The sequence below is a fragment of the Octopus bimaculoides genome, chromosome 20 (genome assembly GCF_001194135.2).
Source record: "Octopus bimaculoides isolate UCB-OBI-ISO-001 chromosome 20, ASM119413v2, whole genome shotgun sequence".
Taxonomy (NCBI): domain Eukaryota; kingdom Metazoa; phylum Mollusca; class Cephalopoda; order Octopoda; family Octopodidae; genus Octopus; species Octopus bimaculoides.
In genome coordinates, this window is record NC_069000.1 from 37,096,296 (window position 1) to 37,102,537 (window position 6,242).

Genomic DNA, 6,242 nt, shown 5'->3' on the forward strand with positions numbered 1-6,242 from the left:
TATATATATATATATATATATATATATATATATATATATATGTGTGTATGTATGTATGTATGTATATATGTATGTATGTATGTTTGCATATATGAGTGTATGCATGTATGTATATATAATATACATACACACCCGCACAAACATACATATAAATATACATGAACACATATATATATATATCTTTTCTTAATGGCGTCTTGCTATGAGTGGCTTTGCATATCTGCTCACTAACTTCTAACATTACTAACTTAATATAATTGTCTCCATCAATTTCCTTATGTCTAAGTCTATCGTGTGCATTATACAGAACACAAGGTCCACTATCGAACTATACTAACATCCTATTATCGATGTGATTATTTATCTATATGTTTATTATTAATGATATTCTTACATATATATATTTATATGAACATCTCGTGTATATAGTGAATAAATATTTTATGATCGGGTTTAATATTGCTCGGTAGATTTATAGAATTGTTAATATGCCGATCAAAAAAACCTTCTTGTGTACTTGTTTTATTTTACGTTATCAGCTTCAAATCACATTGATATCAGCCTTGCTTTTCGTCCTATCGGGATCGATAAAATAAAGTACACGTCAAGTATTTGTCCTGGTGGCATCGACTCAGCCTCTCTCCTAAATTCCTGGCACAGAAGCAGGTATTCAAGCTATGGCTGAATTTATTATGCGAGCGCGCGTGTTTGTGTGTATGTGTGTGTGTGTTTGTGTATGTTTCTGTACATGTCTGTGTGTATGTGTGTGTTTGTGGTATCACATTCTATCCACCGCTTGACAATTAGTGTTAGTTTGTTTATGACCCCGTAACTTAACAGTAAAATAAGTACAAATCTTGAAAAGAAAAAAAAAAAAGAAAACTCCAGAAAAACCCATTTATTTTTCACGTATTTCAGTCACTGGACTGCGGCCATACTGGGACACCAACTTGAAGATAATAGTCGAACAAATCAACCTCAGCACTTCAGTTTTTTTTCCAGTTTGGTACATATTTTACCGCTAAGTTACGGGGACATAAGCCAACCAACACTGGCTATCAAGCAGGAGTAGAGTGTGATACCAGACATTGACACAGACATACACATAGACACACAGACTCACACACAAACATACACAAATATACCCGCATATATACTTACTCGTACACACACACACAACATCGGTGCTCCAGTATAGTCGAGCTAAGCCAATAAAAGTAATATATATATATATATATATATATATATAGCGCTTCTTCACAGTTTCTCTCTACCAAACTTACAAGGCATTGATCAGATTGGGTCTATGGTAGAAGATATTTTCAACCACATGGTTGCAAAGCGCGCTACCTAACCACATAGCCAGATCTGCACCTATATTTATCTACTATTTTTATTTTTAACCACGTCTCCTCTGTACAGTTTTTTTCTCCGGCTAAGCCAGTGTCTGTTTACTGCATTGACATTTTGCAGTCCCGAATTTAATTCATTTTTTTAGCTTTTGCGACATTTTCTGTTATTGTTTCTATATCAGCTTCCATGTCATGTGTGTTGGCCACATTGCTGACGTTAAATAGTTTCCATTTTGATAATTTTTTTTGTAGTCATAGTTCTATTTCTCAATATTTGTGTTGTAGAAAGGCGGCGAGTTGGCACGCCGACCAAAACGCTTAACGGTATTTTCGTCCTTCTTTATGTTTTGAGTTCAAATTCCGCCGAGGTTGACTTTACCTTTTACCCTTTCGGCGTCGATAAAATAAGTACCAGTTGAACACAGGGGTCGATGTAATCGACTTACCCATTGCTTCGAATTTGCTGTCCTTGTGTCAAAATTTGAAAGCAATATTTATGTAGTAGGTATTTTATAATAATAAATTCTCATCAAATAGCAATTTATTTGCTGAATTTTTAAACAAGAGCGTCGACTTTTATTAGAGTCAGTTGACCCGTGTGCTTTTGCCCGTCGAGACACAACGATGCCGGAACAACGGTTGTCCTAGAGTTCCTTGCACTGAAGCGTTGAATATGTTATGAACACACATTCGTCGTAAAGGAAAAGTTGTTTTCATGTTTTATAATAATAGGTATTTTATATTAATAATTCGTTATCAGCAATCAGTTTGTCTGCTGAATTTATAAACAAGAGCGTTGACTTTTGTTAAATTTATTAAACCCGGGCATTTCTGGCTGATGGGAAACAACGATGTCGAAACACCGGTTGTTCTAGAGTCTCTTGCACTATAGAATCGAGTATGGTATGAACATACATTTGTCGTAAAGGAGTTGTTCTCATGCGAGAAAATACACCAGCGATTAGCATATTCATACTCGAACCTGTCGGAACGAATTTAAAATTAATAAGCAAGTCATCTTTATTTTATAACAGTTTTCTTATTACAAGAGATTCGTTACTGCTTCCTGCATATAATATTCTCTGTCAGCATAAATATTAATTATTTCTTTTACCGTCATTATTTTCCGTCATATCTAAGTTTGCTTATTTAAGCTTTTATTATACGTCAGCCCGCGTCTCCTTTATGCCATTGTCACGTGTACTGTTATGGAGTTTAGTATTTTCAGGCTTTTAAGTTTGATCATTGGACTAGCCCCTTCCGCCGAATGAAACGATTGGGTGCAGCTGTTTAGACGATTGGGTGCAGCTGATGAATTGGCCTGACTGACTGGTCATTCATCCTGTTTTGACGTGCATTTTTTAACATTGGGAGGAAACACACATTCACGTTTGTACTCACATTAAGGTCAGGAAGGAGAGAGAAAGAGAGAGAGAGAGAGAGAGAGAGAGAGAGAGAGAGAGAGAGAGAGAGAGAGAGAGAGAGAGAGAGAGAGAGAGAGAGAGACGAGAGAAATTTGAAAACGTCGTATCAGTGACGCCAAATAAGCGGCATCAAAACGGCTGCACTAGAATGCAAGAGTATGCCATTTACTAGATGGCTTTAGCTCCGAAGATGCTTGTTTGTTTGTTAAAAACTGTTGTTTTCGCTTTATTGACGACTGCTTGGACACTAGAGGGAAACTTACCAAAAAGTGTTCTGATTCCGTTCTGATCTTTTCTTTAAGTGCCGGCCTTTAATTGTTTTGATGTGGAGAGAAATCCAAACAATTGATACATCCAAAGAGTTGTATTATTACTTTGGATGTGTTGAGACATCTAAACAGTTTTAAGTCTCTATATGAGCTGTTGTAAAATAATATTATTGTTCGGACTATTAATACAATTTTTATATATTGTTGCAAAATGCGGCCTCCTGACACCAACACAGTTCCAACAGTCAAGTGAGCAGCTGGGAAACTGCAGGCCAGCCCAGCAAGTCTGGAAGTATTAGTCGTACCTGGCTATTTATCTTGTGTAATGTGGTTCTTCGTCGCCCGAGTTCACTTCGACTGGTCACGTCGCATCTTTTTTCCAACTGTCTTCGTTGTCAGCTTCACACTGACTGTAGTCCCAGATCACCTGACTTCACACCACCAACCTCCACACCATGTGTTCACTCACTGGTTTATATAGTTCACCTCACAGTAAAAAGCGCGCAAAAAGAAAACGAGCAGCATTCTTTGAACCAGTTACGTGATCAATGAACATTATTTCTCATTAGAATTAATTCTTGATCCCTTATTGGTTTTCTTTTGTAGAACTAGAAAACAATATTTCAATTTCGAGTAGTACCATTTAAAATCATATTTACCAGAATATTTCCCCTTTGTAACAACAGTATATACTTGCAGTATTATATCTATACTACATTTCCATCTTTTGTCATCGTATGTCTTATTCTTGAAAGTGTATAATGTCCAGACAGTATTCGAACTAGGAATTTTGTGGCCTAAAATATGAATAATATAGAACAATAATTATTGAAATTTTGGGTTATTTAAATTTACACTTCAGTGACAGCACCCATACCAAGCTAAAGCCAGTGCTGATATTACTTGGGGTAGAGTTCTCAGACACCTTCTTCACAGGGTCCTATCAAAAGCAACCACCATTAGATTTTCAGGCTGGATTTCCAAGCGTGACCAACCGAAGCTATGGATGTTATCCAACCATCTCGTTATTGCTCTACTCCTAGGTTACCATCCTGATAACTCAACTTGAAAAATGCGTGAAATTATAATATGCTCATTATAATATAATATATATTTATTATATATTCAAATATATTCAGCCGTGTTGTATATGCAGATGAAGTCACATATCTGACAATAGAAATACTCCGATTATGGTCGAAATTACGTAAGAAAAACTATTAGCTATTTTCGCCTTATTTCATTTACTTTTTCTACGCCCAAGTTCCACTTTCCGATGATGTCTATAAGGAATACGTAGAGAGGTTTACTGAAAACAGATGCTTTAGCCGGACGCTGCTTCTGATAGAACTCTATTGAGGAGGCACCAGAAGACTCTAAACCCAGTAACCTTCTAGGAATAGTGGGCAGAGTAGAACGGATGGGCGCAGTTATCCCCTAAACCGGGTGTCTTTGTCGTGCCAGGTCTGTCTTTTTCCTTATTGCTACATTAGTGTTTTCAGTCAATTTTAAAATGTTATAAGGTACCACTCATAAGGTGTTATGGAACATCATTCCTTAGTCCTTACAGAGCATCATCCATTAGGCATCCACATGCAGTTAGTAGATAGCACTCTTATGATGTCACTAAGTACCATTCTTAAGATGCTATTAAGTCCCACCCATAAATCTTTCTTTAGTATTATTCATTAGAGTTCACTCATTAAGCCATCATTAAATATCAGTCATACGTCATTATTAAGAAGCGCTCATAGATCATTATCAGTTGCCACTAATAAATCGTTATTAAATACCATTGATTTAGTAATGCTCATTAGTAACTGTTAGTTTCCGATAATATTATTGTTAGTAATTCTTTCTACTGTAGACACAAGGACAGCAATTTTAGGGGAAAGGGCAAGTTGATTATATCAATCCCAGTGCTCAGCTGCTACTTGTTTAATCGACCCCGAAAAAGATTTTAAAAATTCACAGTCGATCTAGGTGGTATTTGAACTCAGAACGTAAAGCCAGGAATGCCACTATGCGTTTTGTCCGATGTGCTCACGATTCTGCCAGCTTGCCACAAAATATTGTTCATACTATCATTACTAATGTATGGATTGAACTAACGGTTAAAATTTTCAACAGATATCGTAAACATGGGAGATAATTTGAAACAGAAAGACACAAGAGGTTTGCTTCATTTTTTTATGGCGTCGTGACTTCAATAGTTTTCCTTTGTTATGACGTTTGTGAGACTGTGATCTGTATTTTGACGTCAATAGATTTGTTCCTCTTCTATGACATCACTGAATCTGTCTCCCTTTCATGACGTCACTAGGTTTGTTTCTCGTTCCCTATTTCAAATTTACTAGAGTATCCGAGCTGTCGATAATGACGGCGGGTTACAACTTTTTTGGTTTGTATGTATAAATATTCGATTTTTCCAATTGGAGATATTGTTGAAAAATGTACAAGATATAAATTTCAAATGAGAGTATGACGATGTAAGTAAAAATACCAAAATAACAGGGAAAATAAGTTAATTATATTTATCACTTTCCAAATATACAGGTTTGATAACTTTTAATATGTACAATATGTTGCAGTCAATGATTCACTCGTTATTCTACATTATGTTATTTTCTACAACAAATATTCTACCTAATTTCCTAAATGATGTACATGTATGTGTCTGCAACACTATCAAAGTACATGTGTACTTACACATTGGTACTTGATCTTACAAGCATGTCAGATAATTTTATAGAGGTTTTCAAGAGATAGCAGGTGTGGTTTCTACTCAAAAGATACAAATTTACATAAGCATTATTATTCACATTTACTACAAAGTTCCCGAAGAACAAAGTTCCCGAAGAACAAAGTTCCTGAAGAACAAAGTTCCTGAAGAACAAAGTTCCTCATATAGAGATGAGGAAGCACCAATACACCTTGGGTTTCTTAAATTTCAATCTGTAATTTCAAATTACTTCTGGTTTTTGATCTGTTAAAATCAAGACTTATATACGTGCAGTATAATAAGTAAGTTGGTTAAAGCTGAAAACATGATAGGTCTCAGAAAATTGAATATAAAAGGTAAAAGTGGAATACAATTGAATACATGAAGGTGAATAATAAATAGTGGAATAAGTGTAAATACAAAAACAAATAGCGTATTTTAAATACATATTGATGATACATAGCGTAATATATAT

At 35.4% G+C, this 6,242-nt stretch overlaps 1 protein-coding gene across 1 annotated transcript in view; it reads left to right on the plus strand.

Annotated features, from left to right (window-relative positions):
- LOC106871144 (protein shifted-like) overlaps window positions 1–6,242 on the plus strand; it is a 92,118-nt gene that overhangs the window by 52,029 nt on the left and 33,847 nt on the right. The gene's annotated exons all lie outside the window — the stretch shown is intronic.